The sequence below is a fragment of the Pongo pygmaeus genome, chromosome 7 (genome assembly GCF_028885625.2).
Source record: "Pongo pygmaeus isolate AG05252 chromosome 7, NHGRI_mPonPyg2-v2.0_pri, whole genome shotgun sequence".
NCBI lineage: Eukaryota > Metazoa > Chordata > Mammalia > Primates > Hominidae > Pongo > Pongo pygmaeus.
Genome location: NC_072380.2, coordinates 14,208,921 through 14,232,643, shown reverse-complemented (window position 1 = coordinate 14,232,643; position 23,723 = coordinate 14,208,921). Strand labels below are relative to the sequence as shown.

Below are 23,723 nucleotides of genomic sequence, written 5' to 3'. Positions count from 1 at the left end.
GTTCCTCTACTCCATTTTGTGGCTATAATGACTTAGATCCCAGTGTTCTCTTTGTGATTACCAGTTTATGTCGGATCTATGTTTCTGAAGTTTCATCATAATTTACTTCGTTTTTACCTCATCTGCTTAGGCATCGTGGATTTTGCTCTTAGTTGCTTTGATCATAGACAACTGGATGGGTCTCAGTGACTCCTTATCTTTGCTTAGGATAAGATAAAAACCCCTCACAATGACCCATCAGGTCCCTAACAATTTCTTCAACTCTTCGCTACATTTTCACATCGTGATCTTCTGTGACATGTTGTCTAGAACTAAACTGATTTGAGTTCCCTATTTTGTCCCTTTCCTTCTCTCCCCATTTAATCTTTTCCTAGTGGAGACATGTCCTGCATTTCTTCTTGGGTCCCTACCTGGCTAATTCCTACACAGTATTTTTTCAATCAGTAAATATCATATCTTGAGAAAAACATTTTTTAATATGTCTGTTCGTATTAGGTGAGTTATCTTGGTGCTTCTGTAGAAGTGTGTAAAACATATTATCATATTGATTCCAGTGTATTTCATTAATGTCTCACCCACAAAAATGGAAGACCCTGAATGAAAAGGAACATGCCTGTTATATTTGTATTACTTCGTCCCTGCCCCATAGTAATGGATCATTACATTTTGGTTCAATTTATATGAATCGGTAATATTCCAGACTTTGAGAGTTTGATTATGATATCTCTTAAGACAGACTTATTTGGATTGAGTCTGGTTGGTCATCTTTGATATTTATGTCCATGGATAATCGTATGTTTACTTAGTTTTGGGGAGTTTTCTGTTATTATCTCTTTGAATATGTCTTCTACCTCTCGGCATCCTTAGGAGCCTCTTGAACACTAATAACTTGAACAGTTGCTCTTTTGATGTTCTCCCATAATTCCTCTAGACTTTCTTTGTTCCTTTTCATTCTGTTTTTCTGACTGTGTATTTTCAAATCGCCTCTCCCTGACTTCACTAATTATTTCTTCTGCTTGATCAGTTCTGCTGTTGATGCTCTTTACTGAATTTTTCATTTGGCTTATCGTAATTTTCAAGTCTAGGATTTCTGTGTGATTTTTTTTTAGTTTATTTCAGTCTCTCTGTTAAGCTTTTTTTTTTTTTCTTTTTAAATAAATTGCTGAATTGTCTCTCTGCATTTTCTTGGACCATGTTGAGTTTGCTTAACCTTTTTACTGTTTAGGGAAACAAAGGGTGCAGTTTGCAGCCTTATTAAAGGAGCATTTAATTTTACATGAGCACATTCTTTGAGATTAAAGCAAATCTTACTGATTTGCGATGTGAAAATAAAATATAAAATCTGTTCTTGTAGCTATTTCTAAACAGAGCTAACATCTGAATTGTCTATTTTGAAAAAAACAGATTCATCAAATAAATATTTGGCCAACAAATATTCAAGAATGATGTTAGCATCACACATAGAGATCCAGCGTTTTCCAGGATTTGACATTTTCAGTGATCAAGAATTTCTATATTTTGTAAATGGAAATACCACTGCTAAAATCAGAATGCTATAAAGAAAATGATGTCTTTTGTTTCCAAAGTCAATATACTAGAGCGATGTAAAAATAATAATAAAAGTGATATATTTCTCGGCAAAGTTATCACAGCGTAAACACTGCTGCCGTGAGTGCCACTGACTAGTGTTCTCAGGACAAATGGGAAAAGGGTTTTAAAGCTATTTTGAAATCTCTAAGATATCACACATCTCCATCACTTTAGGGTTGGTCTCTGGTGCCTTATTTTGTCTGTTTGGTGAGGTCACAGTATCCTAAATATTCTTGATGTTTGTGGATATGCAATGACACCTGCATATTGAAAAATTAGGAATTTACTCTAGTCTTTGCCATCTGGCGTGGGTTTTTTTGTTTGTTTGTTTTTTGTTTGTTTGTTTTTGAAACGGAGTCTCACTCTGTCACCCAGGCTGGAGTGCAGTGGCGCCATCTCGGCTCACTGCAAGCTCCGCCTCCCGGGTTCACGCCATTCTCCTGCCTCAGCCTCCCGAGTAGCTGGGACTACAGGCGCCCGCCACCACGCCCGGCTAATTTTTTTTAATATTTGTAGTAGAGACGGGGTTTCACCGTGTTAGCCAGGATGGTCTCGGTCTCCTGACCTCGTGATCCGCCCGCCTCGGCCTCCCAAAGTGCGGGGATTACAGGCGTGAGCCACCGCGCCCGGCAGCCATCTGGGGTCTTAGTGCTTGTTCTTCACGAGATTCTGAGCAGGCTGATTATTTTCTCTCGGCCGGTGGTCACTGCTTCTGTGTCATCGCCAGATAGTCCTCTAAGCCCATTTTTGTTACTAGTCAGCAGGTGTTGTGTTGCCCCATGTTCAACACTAGATGGCAGCCTAAGCTGAGGTTTGCCGCCGGTCTACTGTGGGTGTTTTGTTCCCTAAGGAAGGGAAATCTGGCAGTTGGGTCCGTGGATTTCTGTCTGAGGCTGGGGAAGATCCAGATGCTCCATCCACAGTAACCAGCCTAGAGTCAGGCACTGCAGAGCTCCACTCTACTCTGCCTCATTGTGAAGGACCCGATGCTGGTCTCCAAGGCTGTGTTGTCTGTCAATCTCCTTCTCCTTTCCTTAAACACACAGCATCCCTGTCCATGCTGTGTTGCCTAAGATTGATGGATGAATTAAGTAGCCATTCCCATAGTCACCATGGCTACTGTAATGACCAGGGCAGCTATGGCCTCCTTGTCACTGAGGTTCGCCGGTGGTCTGAGGCTGCTGTAAACCACTGGGTAGTGCTGGCTGGAACATGAGACCATACTGCTCAGGCTGTAGGTTGCCTTTTAGAGCTGCGGCAAGTCCAGGTGGCGCCATCTGTCTGTGGCCCTGGCCTGGGGCCAGAGGTTGTGGGATTCTGCCCAGTACTGGGCTTCCTACCATCCTGGTAGGCCTGGCACGGGGCTCCACGTCAAAGTCCTGCAGTTACTTCCCTCTCGCTTCCTGAGAGAGTTTTGTTTCTCTCTGAGTTGTGCTTCTTGGAGTTGGGAGAGGGGTGAAGATGGCAGTGTGACTCTGTCCTTCTTACCCTCTTCGATGCATCTTTTCTTGTTTTTATGCTAAAATCAGGTACTTCGACCTCTCACCTGGTATTTTAAGGTCTTGTGAGGGTACCTTGGCGTTTGGATAGTTGCTACATTTGATGTTTCTATGGGGAGATGATCGCTGGAGGGTCTTATTTGGCCATCTTGCTCTGCCTCTTCTTTGCTGTTTTTTATTTATTTATTTATTCATTTGTTTTATTTAGTTATATATGTATTTTTTGAGACAGAATCACATTTTCTCATTCAGGCTGGAGTGCAGTGGCATGATCTCGGCTCACTGCAACCTCCGCCTCCCGGGTTCAAGTGATTTTTCTGCCTCAGCCTCCTGAGTAGCTGAGATTTCAGGCACATGCCTCCACGCCTGGCTAATTTTTGTATTTTTGGTAGAAATGGGGTTTCATCATGTTGGCCAGGCTGGTTTCAAACTCCTGGCCTCAAGTGATCCACCTGAATCAGCCTCCCCAAGTGCTGGGATTACAGGCATGAGTCACTGTGCCGGGCCTTTTCTGATTTTTAAATCTTTTCATAGACTTAAAACATATTACTGTGTCCTGCTTTATTTTTAACCTATCATAAACTGCTTTACTTTTATTTACACTTTACAGTTTGTTGAAGAACAGTTTTAACTTGCTTTATTTTTAGTGTGTAGTGTTTAATATCGTAACTTCCATTAAACACAAAACAGTGGAAACAAAAACTAATGCAGAAAAATTTCATGAAACAATTGCTAAATAAATCTTATTGTTCAGGAAATGCATAGTTTAAAATTTAAGAAAAGAGAAGTTTGTATACAAAATACAAATGCAGGCAAGTGTTCATATAAATGAAGATAATAAGGGATTTCTCAATTTTGGTTTTGTTTTTTTAGTTGTGATGTGTAGTGAGTGCTTAAATATATAGAATTTATACTTCTCACATTTTACTTTTTCTAATTCAAGAAGCTCTTTGCTGTTTTTTTTTTTTTTCTTGAAGTATTACTTGAAACTTTTTTTGACTGGGATTTGCATCATTATTTTTTTAAGTCTAGGTTTTATCCTCGTATATCACGATACATCTTTGATGATGGTAAATGATTTTTGTATTATTTATTCAAGGTTCTTGAAGTTTTAAAGCTTGACGACAATAAAAGAGAAAAGACTAAATATAAGAAAATATTTTGAGCGCTATAATGTAGATTTTATATATATATCCTTTTAAAATTAAATATGGAAATTAGAATAATTTTTATAGGATACTTTTGCAGAACTGAATTGCTCTAATTATTCGTGTGCTTTGAAATACTATGGCTACTTGCCAAATGTGGGTATTCAACCTTAAATGAATTAAACTTAAGTAAAAATTTAAAATTATATATTCATTCCTATGCTTAGGAAATCTCTATGGCCAGTGTATACTGCATTAGATAATATAAGCCTTCACATTATCACAGAAAGTGCTATTGTACAGAACTATTTAAACAATGTAAGGCAACTGAAATGATTGTGAAGCAAAGAACAGTTTACCTATTAAAAAGTGTATCACTTTTGTAATGTTCGACCTTATCAGTAAGGTCCTTACTTTTTAGTCTGTCAATATATGTGTTTTTAAATTGCTAATGGTTTTATTTGGAGAACTGAAGTTCATTCTAAACAAAGTTACCTTAATGCATATCAGTAAATATAGTCATTTGCTAATTGATACTCATGTGATCTCGCAAGGAGCAATGTGTCACAGATTTAATTTTCTCAAAAACTATACTCTATCATCTGATTAGTGCCTATTTTGTCATGCTTAAATTGCTTAGAGTAGGAGTTGGTCAAATTAATGTAATCAATTATCTTTCAACGCGTGTGAGTAAAACCAGATCTTTAACGAACAGTTTTACCTTGAAAGTTCAATAAACTTTCACTCTACTTCTGCTTTGCTTCTGGAATTTAGATCCTCTGACCGTCTTCAAATGCCCAGTTAGTTTTTAATATATTCTTTCTATATCCTAAAGAGTTAGTCCATACTCTAATGAAACAGAATTATTTATTGGGTATTTATGGAGTCTGTTACACCATCCTAAAGTGAATCCTCAGCGTGAGAATGGTTTGATCATTCTTTTGTTCAGCATTACATTGCTTGGTTGATATGATCAACATTACACTTTGGTCAATTTATTGACAAGTAAATTTAAGAATAACTATAAACATCTACTTAGCTCAAATAGCTTATACTTGGCATTGGTCCAGATGAACAGACTGGTTTTGCATTGTTCTTACAGAGGCTGATAAAATATTATGTTCAGCAAAACTTTCTAAGGGAGTGAACTAATTGTAGAGCTTCAGGAGAAAAATATTGGTGATATATAGGACCTCGACCTGCAAAGAAATATTTACACTACAGTCATTCTTTAACAAGACACAAACTGTCAAAATACTTACTTTCTTTAAAAACTACACTGAATTTTGTTGTTTAGAAAGGAGCCCTTTTCTTTAAATATTTTTATAAGCATCATTCTATGTGCTTATTAAATCACAATTTAAAATTATGATTAAAATATTTAAAGAAAAGCTTTGAGTAGCAGCTCAGATGTCTCTATATTAGCAAAAGAGGCAAGGGAAAGAAAGTCATTTTACTTGGGCAAGATATCCAGTGGTTTGAGAATTTAAGTGAAATTTCATATTGCAAAAATGTGTTTTTGTTTTCTAAAGGAAGATAACTTGCTGCCTTTTATACATTTTTCTGGGTTCAATTCTATTCATGTGTCTTTTTAATTAACTCAGTAGATATTTTATCTATGGTATAAATGGAAAACTTCATAACAAATTGAAAATTGCATTTGCCTTAAAAATACAGTATTTCAAATCCATATACTGGAGGTTACACAAAGCTAAATGCCTTTTTTCGTAACATAGAAAACTAAAGTATAGAGGGAAGACTTCTAGCACGTTTTGGAATCAAACAGGAAGACACAGCTAAATATATGATGTGATGATGGTTAATCTTACTACTGAACGTTTTCTAAGGTTAAAAACCTACTCTCTGCCTTTGCATGTATGCTACATAATTTATAATGTCTAATGATTTTGGGAAGTTAGTTGTCAGCATGAAGAAGGCAAGGGCATGTTCTTGAATAGTTTCTATAAACTGACCTATTTCTCATTTATTTCTATTATGCTGCATGTAATCCTCACACTTGAAGGTCATACAAGCGTGTCTAAAATACCTTAAGATATACAAACTGCAGTTTAATGTGGGTTTCCCTGCTTGCAGGTAAACTAATCACAAGACCACTACATTAATCCAGTAAAATTTGTATATTATTTTGCTCTTTGTATATGCTTCATAAGAGCTCAGCATCACAATACATACATAAATTTTGAATATAATTTTACTTAATATAGCATCAGTATTTTTTTGGAGAAGTAGCAAATCTTCTGTTATATTTCTTCATATCCTGTCTATTAACCTAATGAGGAACTTTGGCTCTTCCAGAATGTCATGTGAATTTCTACAGTTAGTCCAGAGTTTTGACCTATCCTTTGCAGTATGATTTTGACTTTGTTCCATGAATCCTCCAGTAGATCAGAGGATTCCCAAGAGATCAGGGAAGTACAGGGCATGTGTTGGCAGAGTGCAGAGGACTAATACATTGCCCTCTTTAAATGAAATATGCCACCTTAATGATTAATGGTGTAACTTTAATGTCCTGAGAAACTCACAAGGACAGACCTACTTTTCATTTGTTTTCATTATAATCTTCATACATGGGGGAAAAACAGAATTTTGTTTATATTTAGATATACAAATGATTGTTTAGTATCTACATTCTCTTTTAGGATATAATGCTTCGAAAATATAAACTGATCTCATAATTAATGACGCTTCTTTTGAATAACACAACCTCATTACTTTGGGAGTTGTAATTAAAAGTCCAAGTTCAATCAAAATGTCACGCAAGGTTCTTATTCAACAAACTACCAAATTCCCCTGCCATTTCATTTGTTTCAAGACACTGCAGCAAATTGTTCATTTATTGATCTTGAATTGGTAGGTAGATATGTCTATATATCTATATCTATATCTTTCCCGTTTCAAAAATATAAGAATATAGTCAGTAATTAAAAGAAACAAAGCTCTTCTTAATACAAATTGCCGAAGAAATTTGTTATGTAGAGCTTCCTAAGGAGATTATGCAGGAAAACAATATAAAATGCTGCAAAATTCTCAGCAAACTATCACAAGGACAAAAAACCAAACACCACATGTTCTCACTCATAGGTGGGAATTGAACAGTGAGAATACTTGGACACAGGAAGGGGAACATCACACACCAGGGCCTGTCATGGGGTTGGGGGAGTGGGGAGGGATAGCATTAGGAGATATACCTAATGTAAATGATGAGTTAATGGGTGCAGCACACCAACATGGCACATGTATACATATGTAACAAACCTGCGCGTTGTGCACATGTACCCTAGAACTTAAAGTATAAAAAAAAATTGTCGTACATTAAAATGTACTTTTTGGGTGTATTTAAAAAAAAAGAAAGAATGCTGCAAAAAACGGTTTTAGAGTAAAAGAGGAAACCTGTTTAGGTTTTGTTTGTGTTGTTTTGTTTTGTTTTTTTTTTTTTTTTGGAGACAGGGTCTCACTCCATTGCCCAGGCTGGAGTGAGAGGCACACCTAGGTAATTTTTGTTTTTTGTGGAGGTGAATTTTTGCCATATTGCCCAGGTGGGTCTCAATGTCGTGGGTTAAAGCAATCTGTCCACTTTGGCATCCTAGTGCTAGGATTACAGGCATGAGCCACCATGCCTGGCCAGAAACCTGTTCAATCTAGCTTAATATTCTATCACCCTAAAAATAATGAGGATTATTTTTATGTGAGGTTAAGTAAAACTGATTTTGAAGAGGATTAACAAATGAATACACTATGATATATGTCTAACTCAGTGTTCTGGCCATAATGGCCAGAGGAATATATAATTTAAACAATCTTCTATAAGTATTTAATTTAGCTGAAATTATAGTAGGAGTAAATATCAGACAGTTTGATGATATAGCTTCTGTGAACCCAGAAAGTTGATAATTCAGATTTTGTGTTCTGGATAGATTCATGTAATTGAGAAATGAGACAAACAGATTGTAAGGTACACTAGGTACTGTAAAAACTTAGAGATGCTCATTGGATGGAGCATTTTAGAAATATTCGTTATGGTAAACTACATCTTTCTAATGTAAAATCATAGATTTTTATCTTCAAAATACATTGTCCTAAGGGTTAAAACCTTCAGGGAGGAGAAAGAGAGAGTAATTCCAACTGAACATCAAAAACTCATAGTAGGATTTATGTATCATGTATGTATATGAGGGATTTAATATTAAGCATGAAGCAAGTTATTCTGAAGGAGCTGAAATGTTTTATATTTAGATGTCTTGTAGAATGATAGATCAGAGTGCTAACAAGTTCCATTTAGGGATCTTCCATTTTTCACCCCCTGACTGGTGTTAAAGTGCACTTTTTCTGAGGAAGAGACATGATTAAGAATATACAGCCAATGATTATATGGCAAAAATCTATGTCTTATATATGCACCTCTCTTACATCTTTCTCAGGGTGGCTATATGGAAGATTTTTTAATGAATTTAATGAAGTAAATCCTGGGCTCTGTTATGGTAAAAATATGGATGAAGCATATGAAAGAATGAAAGCATTTTATATATCATATGCTTCTGCCATCTGTCAAGTATCCCAGCTTTTCCTAAAATATATCTATTAAACAAAGTAGGTCTTCAAGAGAAAATAAGAGATATATCAAGCAATCACTTAGTTTTACTAAAGATTTTTAAGGCATGTTCCTCCAAATGTGAGAGATGTAATATATTTAATGAATAGATAATGAAACATTTGGCAGTTTTGTTGCTTTCTGATTAGTTCCTTATAGCAAAATTGAAGGTTGTATGTAATTGGGCTATTGTCAAATGTAATGAAGATAAATCAACGTGATAGGGTATTTGATGGAAATACCTCAAAATCTGTTCAATAATTAAGTAACATTTTTATGCCAAATCTCTATATTTCTACTTATTTATATGAATATATTTCTCATTCCACACATTATACTGCAAAGGTAGCATATATCTAATGTTGAACCTCTTTCATTCATTAATAAGTTATATTCAACCAAAGACAGTGAACTAATTGGAGAAAAATAATTCATTAAAAGAATATTTTTGGATGATTTATGTTTTTATTATATTTTTTAAATTTTTAATTGTAATTATCTTTAATAAATTTATACTGTCTTTTTAGCGATGATAAAACAAATTTATAATGTAATTGTCTTTTTATCAGTTGAATACAAATTTTAATTGTACTTTTGCCTCAATCCACAAGAAATTTTTTTAAATGTTGGTGTTGGGCATTAGAAGGAGAAGCTAAAAGGACAAGTATATTGTGTTAGGCTTACAATGGAGATAATAGAAGAGATACAGTTCTTAATCATGAAAACATCTTCGAATGAGCAGGAGAGAGGCTCATGAAGTGGGTGTGACAAGATCATAGGAGGATAGATCAACGACCTAAGAGTTCAAAGTATTAGGAAATTATCTATATGGTAACTGAAATTACCAACAATGATGACTGAAATGATTCCTGGGAGTATGGCAATGGGTGAACCAAAAGAGGAAATCTTCCAAGAATGAGGGCTGATAAGTGTAGTGACTTGTGTAGTGTCGTGATGTGAACTTTAAAGGTTAAGGAGGAGGGAGACGAGAGAGAGAATTATCTGGAATTAGTACTGAGATACATAGAGGACACCCACCCACCACCATGCCCATTGAAAGAGGCAGCAAAACCAGCCAAACTGGAGAAATAATAGAAAAGCAGTGCATGAATTTTCTGAATCTAGTTCAGTACTTCATTTTGTGGATCAGGAAGTGATTTTGAACTTTGTGCAAATTCATAGTCACTTAATTGTGAAGAATTGTACAGTGCAGAATGTGAATATAAATGAATACAGACTGGTTCCTTACACTTTCTATAGCTTTAGTTAATTGATCACTCACATTTAGAATAATGAATCTCACACATCACAAATTCCTCCTCCAGAAAAAAAAAAAAAAAGACGACATGATGTCTTTCACATTCTAAAATGGTAAGTATGCATATTCATTTCACTTTTAAAAATGTTTAGTGGAAAGGATGACATTTAAAATATTTTATCTTGTTAATGTTCTTAATGTAAATCAGATATCAAATTAATGTTTTCATATACAAATAATGGGAAATGAAACAAAATTTAGAGGAATATGACACTAAAAGCTGGATTCAATTTTTAAAATCTTTTTTAACAGTATTCATTCATTTCGTTTACCGTTTCACTTATTTTTGACCTAAGAAAACATCTGACTATATCCCTAATGCTCTACCTGTACCTGGCCCCCAGTAGTATTAGGTGAGGCAGGCGTCAGTGCCAGCAGTGCAGGGCACCATTTGATTTGCCCAAATTTACAAGCAAATGCTTTCAATGAACATATTTAAACTTCTCAGAGAGCGAAGGTCAAATGCTAGTATTGTGGGAAAATATTTTTCCATATAAATTTATTTGCTTGCTTTTATCAGGCAATGAAAATTTTATAATGTAACATTTTTATTCTGCCTTAACTGCCAGTAAACTCAAAATCCAGGGTTCAACTCTAGGAACAAGCTGATTACAAGCAACGAGATAAATGCTTAGACACATTTATTTCTCATGGTTTAAAAAGTCTTCAGTTTTTTTGATAGATTTTAGTGCACAATTTAAGACTGTGTTTAAGATTGTAACATATTTAATATCTTTTTGGAAGAAGTACTGTTTTAATACAAGCATAAATATGTTTTTCTTTCTGTATGTTGGCTCTTCAGATTGCATCATTTTTAAATGTTTCATGAAAAACAGAACAAGTAAGAAAAATTGTAATTTTTTACATGTAAAAAAGGTCTTTGAAAGTCCTATGATTATTTCTCCACTAGGAGAAGGTTCGCACTTTGAGAGAAAAAATTATTTATACCAATATTTGCTAATGTTTATTAGATGTGGAAATTTCTAGTTGTTTCTACTGTTTTAATATAGATAGCTTGTTCTGTAAAGCAAGAATAAGCTATTTATTATATTTATGTTACATATATAAATAAGGCATAGCTCAGTTACATGTGGGATTTTATTTCAGAACACAGAGTCTGCAAATTTACTAGAAGTTCTCATTAGATACCTTTTTTACATAACCAATGAACTATATCTCTATACGTAGACAGATATGTAGATACAGATATAATATTATTCTTTCTGATTTGAAGAAAAAGTGACTTTCTGTTAAGTCAAAAAAGAGAAAAGAATGGATCAGCTTTGAGGCATAAAGATTACTTGTTTCATATACATATCAACTAGTCTTTCAAGGAAATGTAATTGAAATCTCTTTTTCTGGATGAAACTTGTACAAATAGTACAAGTAAGCACTATGCTTTTATCTTATAATAATATATTACGGTTGCTTATGATATCACATAAGATCTGGCAATTCATAAACAAAAATTAAATTTGCAAACACTTCTTCCTGACTGATACACACACACACACACACACACACACACACACACACACACACCCTACACACACTTATTTTTTAGAAGCATATGATAATATATGTTTCTAAGTACTATCTTGTTCTCTAATTTCAAATTATCTACTATTTTATTCTTAATGACAGCATATTCTACATTTACTTCTTCTCAACCCTTAGCTCCATACTCTAGCCTTCTTTTATTTATTTTTCATGAATAATGAGTTCATTGGTTATGCAAAAAGATGCCTAATGAGGACATCACATCTAGTAAATTCACAGGCTGTGTGTTCTGAAATAAAATCCCACAGGCAACCTAGCTATGCCTTAAGTTACAAAAAGATGTATTTTCTTTGAATTTCTAAATTTGCAAAAGATAATAGAAAGCCAATATGGTGAAGAAAATTTGAAAAACAGGGAGTTGAAAAAATAGTAGAAAATGAAAGCTGAAATCAGAATTTCCCTTAGAGACAACTGGCACCACCTGAAACCTGAAGCTCTGGGGACTAATGGCTGGAAACAGGAAAAGGAACATCAGGCCATTGGAGTTACAAGTGTTGTATCCTTGAGCCTCTTGAAAATTTTGTCCTGTCCCCTCGACTTTATATTATCTCCAGGTTTGTACTTATCTCTAGGGCTTAGTGGATGCAATAGAAACTTTCTCTAGAAGAATGCTTCCTTAACCCTTAATCCTGGTTCCTTAGGCTTCTCACATTTTAATTATGATCTAAACAATCAAAAAGACAATCAGAAAATGGGCTACCTCGAGTGAAATTTAACAGAAACAATTATTCACAAGTTTAGATTTTTCAATTACTTCAGTAATTGAAATTTTCAGATACAGAATATTAAAATTATGTATACATTATAGATGTATATCAATGCTTTAGAAATGAACAATGGAATAAAAATAGAAAAATGAAATAACAATAAAACAATATCTCTGACAAGTCTGAAAAAAATACATGACAAAAATATATTCATAAATTAATATTTTAATGAATAACTTAAGAGCTGACTAACATAGCTAAGAACTGCTAGCACAAGATATGAAGCCATAAGCCAGCATGCATCACAGAGAGATAGGGAGATGGGAAAAATGAGAGAGCATTAAAGAGACATGAAAGGCAGAATAGAGGAAGATATAACACATATCTAATGTGAATTCCATATGGGGAGACTGTAAAGAATGAAGAAGAGGCCCTATTGAAGAGCTAACAGATGAGAAGTTTTTGCAATCTAATAAAAGACATGAATCAGGCCAGCCGAAGTGGCTCACACCTGTAATCCCAACACTTTGGGAGGTAGAGATGGGAGGATGACCTGAGGTCAGGAGTCTGAGACCAACCTGGCCAACTTTGCAAAACCCCGTCTCTACTAAAAGTACAAAAATTAGGTGGGAGTGGTGGTGAGCACCTGTAATCCCAGCCACTCGGGAAGCTGAGGCAGGAGAACCACTTGAACCCGGGAGGCAGAGTTTGCAATGAGCCAAAATCACACCATTGCACTCCATCCCCACCCCCCACCAAAAAACAAAAAAGACTGAATCATCAGATTCTGTAATTACAAAGTATCCCAGGCCACATTTTACAAAGTTAAATTTACACCTACTTTTAACATAATGAAATTATTTTCCTTTTTATGAATTCTTATATAAAATGCATGCAAGTCTAGTACTGTGCATTATTTATTTAAAAATTATTAAAAACAATGTTTTTATGTAATACTAGAATTGTTTTTAAAATGTTGTGGGTTTAGTTGCTATAACTGTGGTTTCCAAAATTCACTGGAGATTCAGTTTCAAGATCAGAAGTAGGCGAACTATGGCTTGCAGCTGACTGTCTCTTATTAAAATATAATACTTTGGTATAATACAGACATGCCCATTCAGTTCTTGTTTGTGGCTCCTTTTGACCTACAACAGCAGAGTTTAATGGTTTTGACAGAGACTGCATAGCCCACAAAGCATAATATATTTACCATCTGATTTTCTGTCTGTCCCTTGAAAATAAAAGTTGGCTGGTGCCTGCTCTAAATGAAGCCATTTTGATTAATTATCCCTGAGAGAAAAACATGATGTTAGATATCACTGCCTTTGAGTATGTCTTTTGTTTTTGTTTGTTTGTTTCTGTTTTCTTTTTTTTTTGAGATAGAGTCTCAGTCTGTTGCCCAGACCAGAGTGCAGTGGCACTATCGCTGCTCACTGCAACCTCTGCCTCCCGGGTTCAAGCGATTGTCTTGCATTGGCCTCCCAAGTAGCTGGGATTAAAGGTGCGTACCACTGCACCTGGCTAATTTTTGTACTTTAAGTAGAGACGGGGTGGGGTTTCGCCATGTTGTCCAGGCTGGTCTTGAACTCCTGACCTCAGGTGATCTCTCCACCTCAGCCTCCCAAAATGCTGGGATTACAGACATGAGCCACCGTGCCCAGCCCAAGTATGTCATTTAACATACACATCTCTAGCTTAATAATTATCTAGCTTAATAATTATCAGAGTTATAAGAAAAGTCAACATGATTAAAGGATGGGGAGTATGGAGCCAACTTAAGACAGGGAAGAAGACTTGTCACGGCACTGCAGGGAAGGAGCCTTGGGTACAAAGGAGCACTGGGACATGTAAGTCCCTGCAGAGCAGAGCAACGGCTGTTCTATCAGGTCAGACCAACTCTAATAACAAACCCGTGTGACATCTCAAGGGTTAACTCAAATGCAAAAATTATATATCTGTCACTCCACAATCCAGTGGTAGGACTGGTGGCTCTGATCCATGCAGATATATGGAGACCCATGTTCTTTCCATGTGTGTTTCCATATCGCTCTAGGGCCTCAGGTGGAGAGGCTAGTACACTGCAGATTTTTATAATGCAGGCCTGTAAATGTCCTATATCACTTCTGCCCACATTCTGCTGATTATAACATGGTGGTATGGTTATGCCTGAGTATAAAAAAGATTAGAAAATGTAGCTTAACTGCAGTATTGCTTTAAAAAAAATCAACACATTTTTGTGAGCAGTCTTTCCCATGGAAATTGGGATGTGGAGGGCAAACATTCTAATTTATAGATTTGTAGGTTTAACATGGGCTGGGAAATAGTTCAAAATTATTTTTTTTGCAACAGTTGCAATTTTCTACTTGATCTATGATTTGGGACCACACTCCAGATCTAAAAGGTTCTGGCTGGGAGCTTTTTGGAAGTCCATCTCTAGTCCTGCACCTCAGCTGGGCTGTTAGAGTCATTCTACTCAAAGAGTAATCTGCAGACCAGCTTTGTTGGCATGACCTGGAAGCTCATTTGAAATGCAGAATCTTAGGCTTCAACGCAGGTCTTCATTTAGAAAGATCTTCAGATGATTTGTATGCACATTATTGATTTGTAAGCATTGGGTTGGAGTAATCTTCTTAGTCGTGTCATGTGCTATTTGGTCTGACAAATTCTGAACGTCTGCTCACCACACATGATATACTTACTCTTTTGATTTAGCTAGACATATTTATATTGCTTCTGGCTCAAAGTCTTGCCATCAGTATATTTTCCTGTAAGGAGGCTAAAGGCCTTGGCTTATCGTACATTAGTGTAGAAAAATGTCAGAAGTTTGAAATCACTCCAGTCATTTGAAAAAGTAATCTCAGGAATAATCCCCCCATCCCCCATTTATTTAGTTGAGGAAGGAAAGGATAAGAATTGCTAGAGATCTTCAAAGTAATGACTATAGAAGTTGAAAGATAGATTATCTCTAATGTTTCTCCTGCAGTATTGCCTTCTCAGATATAGCTAAGGTATAACCACAATTAACAAAATGCTTCAAAGTATGCTAAATCATAGTGTCTCATACAAGCACAATAATTGCTACTTGCAAAGTCTCCTTGTTGCTTAGCATTCATATTCATGCATATTTTTGCCATGTTCCTTTAGTAAATAATATGGGTGCTGTATTAGTCTGGGTTCTCTAGAGATGCAGACCAATAAATAAAGAGATTTATTATAAAGAATTGACTCAAGCAGTTAGGGAAGATGAGAAACCCCAGGATCTGTAGTTAGCCAGTTGGAGACCCAGGAAAGCCTGTGATATTGTGCTAAACCGAACATGAAGTTCTGAAAATCAAAAGCGCCAGTGGTGTAAGTTCCAGTCCTGATCTGCATCCAAAAGCAAGAGAAGACTCATGTCCCAGCTTGAAGACAGTCAGGCAGAGAGAGTGAATTCTCTCGTATTCCGCCTTTTTGTTCTATTTAGGTCCAACTACACTGGGGAGGAAGAAAATCTGCCTGAATGGGACTACTGATTCAAATGTTCATCTCATTGAGAAACACTCTCACAGACCTACTCAAAATAATGTTTCACCAAATATTTGGACACCCATGTCCAATCTAACTGACACAAAACTAACCATCACAGGTACTATAACCATGTTGTACTTATTTGAGTTTATAGCCAATTGTTTATATTTTGTAATTGCATTATTATTTCTAATTATAGAAACATATTTGTCATAATTATTTTATCTCTGGTTTTTCTCATCTGTTTCTATAGAAATTAAGTTATAGCATACATGCACATACAGTCAACTAAATATGTGGCCCTAATGTTTTCAGATATTTGAAACCCGTCATAATCCAAGCAGATTTTTGGAGAAAAAAAAGATTTTTTTTCAACTAGTACAAATGTAATTATCGTAAATGAAAATATATCTGTGGAAAATACTCTCAGGCAATTTTTTCTCTTAAGCTCTCTGTTTCTTTATCCTGCTTCAAGTTAGAGATTTATTGGAAAACATATCCAACTTATTTGAGAAAGGTGAATTTCTTATTTAAATATGATGTCATTTAAAATGTTTAGAATACAGAGGCTTCTTACCAATTCCCACCAAGATAAAAGAAAACCAGTTTAATAGAGGCTTAGTTCCCTGCTTACTTTCTAGTTTTCATCATTCATGATACTCATATAACATGAACTATATATCATATACAAATACACATCTGGGATACTCTCTACATTCACATATTGTCATCATTAACATCATCATCACCATCATCATGATAGGTAGTTACTAAATTAAGATCATGGTAGCTAATAGTTTCAAAAGTTTCACAAGCTTTTTACATAACTCATCACTTGTTTTTTTCCAAGCCATAAGCGTGCAATGCTACAGAAATGAACTATCATTTTATTAAAAAAGAAGTGGGAAAAATCTTTGTACAGTGCTTGGTTTAAAAAATCTACCAACTCACCACTGGGTAGTTCCATTCCAGAAAATTTAATTATTTCCTCTATCCATTAACATAAGTGGTTTAAAATAACTAATTCCATTAAAATTTGATTTCTTTGGGCATACAAATTGGCTAAACCATTCAACCAGTGGTGGAAAATCACTGCTTTTCTTTAGTCGTTTGCTTTAAATCTGCAGATTGCCTACTCTTCTACACAAAGTAAATTTTCACATATGCTCTACATTTCTTTCTGCTCACCAAAATAAGACACAATGTCTAAATTCTACTTAGTCAACATACAGTCTCTTTGGCCTCATCAATTGAGGTGTACCTCAATCATGCTCCCATAGTGAACATACTGACTGGACAGACAGTAGCACTCAGAGTGGATAGGGTTGGAACCCTGGGGCTGGTGTGAGGGCACGGTTACCCTCAAGAATAACTGAAGAGGCAGCTGGAGTGGAAAAGTGGCAACCCAACCTAGAAGTGCTAAGAGGAGGATATCTCCTAGTTGCTGCAAATGTTGCCTAAGAGGATAAGAAGAAGCATCTTTTCATCTGACTAAAGCAACAGCAGTGTCTGATTCATCTGGATCTTTGTTACTTTAGGTAGAGATAGTACTATTCCCTTTTAGGATAATGAGTCTAGAAGCATTTGTTTCCTAAGCCCACCCATGGCTAAAGGTGGAGTTGGAGCTTTTTAACTGATACAGGAAGTGACAGATTACCCCAGATTCCCTGTAAATGGACTGTCATGTGTAAAACTGCTCCCTGCAGCATCATTCTGGATACATATTCATCAATACCATCCGTATTATCAGTTGAGAGAAAGAGAGCTTCGGGAAGGAGACTACTCTCATTACTGTATAGCTTTAAAGAAGTGGACAGAAGCCAGAAGGACAATGCAAAGTCATAGAGCATTCTCAGAAGAGATTCCTAGCAGTGGCCTCCATGACTAGCTAATTCATAACAGAGACTAAACCAAATGGGGAAATTCTCAATAAAAGTATCAGAGTAGAAATGCATAAAGTTGATTGATACATAGATAATATCTCTCTCCTGCATTACTTCAGTTAAAATGTGAGTGCAGACCGAAAAAGCTCACTAAATAAACTAAATTTTTGCATTGAAAAAAAATTATTTCAATCTCTTTGTTAAAGTTCTCTGATAAACTTCTGCATTGCTTTTTCTGTGTTATTTTGGGTATTATTGACTTTCTTTTAAAAAAAAAAAGTGAGTGCAGAATTTGAGGAAGTCAGGTAAACAGCTGTAGATAAGTTTATTTTCATAATAAGCACTTCTCCCTTTAAAATAAAAATTTCAATAATTAGATGATTTGCATTCTGAAGGAAATGAATTTCAAGTATAAAAATAATTTTTACCTTTTTTTTTTTTTTTTTTTGAGACAGAGTCTCATTCTGTCACCCAGGCTGGAGTGCAGTGGCGCGATCTCGGCTCACTGCAAGCTCTGCCTCCCGGGTTCATGCCATTCTCCTGCCTCAGCCTCCTGAGTAGCTAGGACTACAGGTGCCCGCCACTATGCCCGGCTAATTTCTTATTGTATTTTTAGTAGAGACGGAGTTTCACCGTGTTAGCCAGGATGGTCTCGATCTCCTGACCCCGTGATCTGCCCGCCTAGGCCTCCCAAAGTGCTGGCATTACAGGCATCAGCCACCGTGCCCGGCTTTTACTTTTTATTTCAAAGAATAAAATGAATACTTGTTTTGCAGCTTCAATGGGTCAAATATTAAGGAAAGGAATGACATAGCTGCCTTGGGCACAGGGATGATGAATAACCATTAAATAATAATTTGATATGACTTGTTTCACTGAAATGAATTTTTACCAACCTTGCTCTGGGGAAGAAAAAGAAGAAGAATGAGGAAGAGGAAGAAGGACGAGAAGGAGGAGGAAGAAGGACGAGAAGGAGGAGGAAGAAGGAAGAGAAGGAGGAGGAAGAAGGAAGAAAGAAGGGGAATAATGGCTTCCTAAATTTGGTGTGATCTGAACACAAATCCACATAAACCCATGTAGGCTGGATCTTGTAAAGTGCTCAGTTCAGCTCATTCACTCAACATGCATTTATTGAACATAAACTATGTGTCAAGTGTGACACAAAGTATACTTTTAAAAGTCTGTATGAGAAAAAGTAATTGGCAGCATACTATGTTTTCAGGACAGTTCAGTTAAATGGAGGTTACAAATCACATGAATGATTAAAACAAAGTAAGTCAAAAAGCCTGCAACGAGTACTGTGATAGATGTCAACACTGACTGAGGAACTGAAGGGTGGGAGGTGAATTTTAACTCTGGCAGAGTAGAAAGGCTTCACAGAGGACAGGACTTTGACCTGGATTGGAAAAATGTCTATACTTTTTCCTGATAAAGAGACATGGATAAGAATTTCAGGCCTGGGAAACTGAAGGTGAAAATAAATATAAGTGGTATGTAGTTGACAAAAATGGGAAATTTGGCTTACTCTTAAATAACAGAAGTGAGGTGAAGTAGACATAGAAAAGTAGAATCGGGTCACATTCTGAAGAACGTTACATTTTGTGAACATAAATTTGTTTCAAGCCGAGAGTTAGGAATCAATCAGTGTTTTGTTTTGTTTTCATTCAAGTATGCCAATATGTTTTAAAACTATTTTTAAGTAACACTGGATGTGAAAAATCAAGTGGTTATTGCGATGTGAGTTTTGAATCTGTTAGAGAAATAGGCATGGAAAAACAGGAAAAGATGCATTCAAGAAATATTTCTGACACAGCTGATTGAATATTTAGGAAGATGAGAGGAACTGAGGATAAGGTAGATTTGTTGGCAAATTCTCTATTTCCATCCCTGAGAAGAAAATTTATCTTCTAAACTATATAAACTTAGGTAACAACATACCAAATTCACATCATCTACACTGAACAAAATAGGTCACTAATGATGTTCTTTCAGAATATGAAGTAGGGAGATTCATAGGCAATACTTTCTAAAATGTGTAGTCAGGTGACAGTTTATAACATACCCTCCTCTTTTAGAATCTGAGGAGACAAAATGAAACAAGATGAACAATGTCATGCTACCAAAACCTGGATGATAGCAGCAAAGTAGAGATCATATCTTACACTTTAAGCTTTATGTGTTTGTGTGTGTGAGTATAAGATGTTTCTTTTAGAGACCAAAATGCTTAAAGAAATTTTAAAGTATATTTTGTTGAATTCAATTTCTTATTTTTTTATATTGGTTTGACATTTCAGAAAATCTAGAATTAGATGAGCCCCAAGAAACACAGTACTTCCTCATGGTAGACAGGGCATATTTGAAACAAAATTATGGAGTTCCAACATGGCTTGTTACCTTTTTTAGCTGTGTCATTTGAAGAAGTGACTTAATCTTTCTGTACCATATTTATTTGTGAAACAAAAGTGATGGTATCCAGTATTATCAGCAGTAAAATACTATAGTTAAAATGAGGATTAAATAATAAAAGCAGACATTGCCACCAACAGAGGGAGGCTCTGATCTGTGCATTTGCATAAATGTTGTCTCATTTAATCCTTATAACAAGCCTGTAAATTATGTACTATGACCCCTATTTTACAGATGAAGAGACTGTGATACAGAAATGTGGAGTAACTTGCAAAATCAGCATTTGGCAGCCTCTGGGCTTGAACTCAAACAGTCAGTGTCCCCTGTCTGTCTTACAGTCATGTTATTATCTTGACTCTTCATGGATGATTTTATTGTAAGCTTCATAAGTAGGTGATCTCATATATGTAAAGTATTTAGAGCAGTGTCTGGCATTGATTAAGGGCCAGTAAATGTTGGTTGCTGTTTGTACTACTGCTGTTTCACTACGACTTAATGTAATAGTTAAACCAGAGAGAATGACCATCTGAAGCTAAATCCTTGCCTGAAACACCCATATCTTCTCAACAATATTACTAATGCTTTTTAAGGGAAATCTCTATCACACCAGCCTGTTACTATTAATATTCTCCGTTTGTATGATTTTTAATTATCTGGTTTATTGTCTGTCTGGCTACCAGATTGGGAACTCCAGAAAAGAAAGAAGTCTGTCTCCTTTCTTTCTCTTTTGTACCCAGTGGTTAGCAGAGTGCTGAATATATTACAGGCACTCAGTAGATATTTGTTATAAATAAAGTGAAGGCAATAGAAATAAAAAGAAAAAATCATTTTTCCATTGGTCATATGCGTAGCCTATCACAAAAAATATTAAAATGAGAAGAACATATTTCATTATTTTTCTCTAACAATTAGAAAATTGCAGCCATGCCCTTGGCATGAACAATATGTGTGTAATAGAATTGTAAGCAGAACCTCTCAGGCCCACTTAACAGTCTCATTGCCTTTATCACTGGATCACTTGTCTCCTTTGTCTAAAGAGTGACGTAAGAAGGCGGATATGTCCTCTAGAGCTAGAGCCAAGTTCAGGTCAGCTCCAGAAAACCATGAGATGCCTTATTTCTGCTATGGGAGATTTATTGGCTTGGAGGAAAAATAATTACATCAGAAGATAAAGATTTTCTTTTTCCCAAAAAAAAGATATTTATGCTGGTATATCGTGCTATATATTATATACATATTATTTTATATAGATGCTATATATTATATATATGCTATATATTATTATATATTATTTATATATTTATACTAGCATATCATGGTATATATAAATATTATATATTTATACTAGCATATCATGCTCTTATAAATATTATATATTTATACTAGCATATCATGGTATATATAAATATTATATATTTATACTAGCATATCATGCTATATATTAACTTTCTTACTTTTACATAGCTTAAATATCTGATTACTAATCCATGAGAAAATATTACCAAAATAGATTTCTCTCTTTTATCTTCTCAGCAAGAATAAACTATAAAAGAGTACTACTATGTCTATTTAAATATCTTAAACCACGTATTAGCTTTCAAAATTTTGGAACACAGGAGTATAATATAAAGGATATAAACCAGACAGTGGAATGGAGTAAAATATTAGTCTCGGTTGTTTTCTCATTTTCTCATATAGAGAACTTTGGAGAAACAAACACAAGAAAGAAGACATAAAACTTAAGGAGCATTCATTTCTTTATTTAGGGAAAACATTTCTTAAATGTCTTTCTTTTTTTTTTTTTTTGTTAAGAGGTGGTATGTTGGTGCTGATTCTCACTTAAACATATATTTAAGATCAGATTTATGAATTGCTTAGGATTGTATCTCCCTTAAATGACTGAAAGATTTTTCATCATTATACATTTTTATCACATATGTGTGTTTTAATTAGTACTGAGTGGATAGTGTGCAAAAAGTCACGTGTTAAACCTCAAATGCATGAGCAATGGATCTAATCCACAAAGATATGGTACTGATATAAAATACAGAAATGATTATGTGATTTGTGGATGGAAGTGATGATCCTACAGGCATCAAATTTCATTTATGAAAAATAGATACTTGGTTTTGGTTCAGCTCACTTGATCACGTTATAATAAATAAGTATAGCATAATACTATATTGATGTTCGTAGGAACACAGCGTAGAGAATAACTCACTACCTCTGAGAGCTATATGTTTATGGTTCTACTAAGTAAAAAGATTATTGGTGCTATCACAGTGAAATTTTAATCTAGATATAAAATTTTAATTCTGACAAAAAATTAGGAGAATTATATGAAAAGAAGGGAAGGGTGCTAGAGACAGAACTTCAACAAGTTCTCTGTGGTTAGAGTAAAAGGAGATTGCTATGTTGCAAACAAAGATGTGGAATGATTAAACTTTTAGACTTTCAATTCTTTTTTTTTTTTTCTTTTGGAGACAGAGTTTCAGTCTGTCATCCAGGCTGGAGTGCAGTGGTGCAATCTGGGCTCACTGCATCCTCCATCTCCCAGCTTCAAGTGATTCTCCTGCCACAGCCTCCCGAGTAGCTGGGATTACAGGCGCCCACCACCATGCCTGCCTAATTTTTTGTATTTTTAGTAGAGATGAGGTTTTGCCATGTTGGGCAGGCTGGTCTCAAACTCCTGGCCTCAAGTGATCCTCCCACCTCAGCCTTCCAAAGTGCCGAGAATGCAGGTGTGAGCCACCATGCCCAGCCTAAACTTTCAATTCTACCAAGTCTATTTCTCTTTTAAATTAAGTAAACTCTCCATTGCCTTCTCAACCTAATTATTCTATTTTAACATGTGTAATAAGGCAATAATTCTTATACTTACATAGTCTACAAATTATATATACGAATGCTTATGCTGTTTTACTCTACTGTTCACAGAAACTTATGTTTAATATGTCTAGTAACTCAAATAAAAACATATAGTGTCATATATTTTAAAATGCTAAACCAAATTCATATATGCTATATCATACAAATATTGAGAGAAAGTGAACATAATTTTGACCTACAGTTTTTTCACAATTTTTTGAACTGCAAGATGTTTCATAGACTTTTCCTGTTTCTTACATTCATATATTTAAATGTATTTGATTCAAAGCTCCTTTTTAACATACTTAGGTTGAATTTTGCCAAGATTGTATAGAATTGTGTGTGTGTGTGTTCACTTATGAACCATCGTCTTTATGTCATTATCAAGAGACAGCAGTATTCTTACTGGGTATAAGATAACTGTTTGCAAATCCTTTAAACAGGATTTGGATGTATCACTTGATTAGGATGATGTAATTAATTTTAAATATTTTAGATCTTTTAGGAGATAAATGTCTGTAGCATAGTTACACCTATGGAAATAAAACTAGACTTTTTTCTTTTAAAACTGCAGAAATAAAAATTTTATATGTATGAGATATATATATATATATATATATATATATCT

General features: G+C 35.1%; 1 protein-coding gene across 3 annotated transcripts in view; it reads left to right on the top strand.

Annotated features, from left to right (window-relative positions):
- Positions 1–23,723, top strand: part of SGCZ (sarcoglycan zeta) — a 1,203,249-nt gene that overhangs the window by 1,018,214 nt on the left and 161,312 nt on the right. The gene's annotated exons all lie outside the window — the stretch shown is intronic.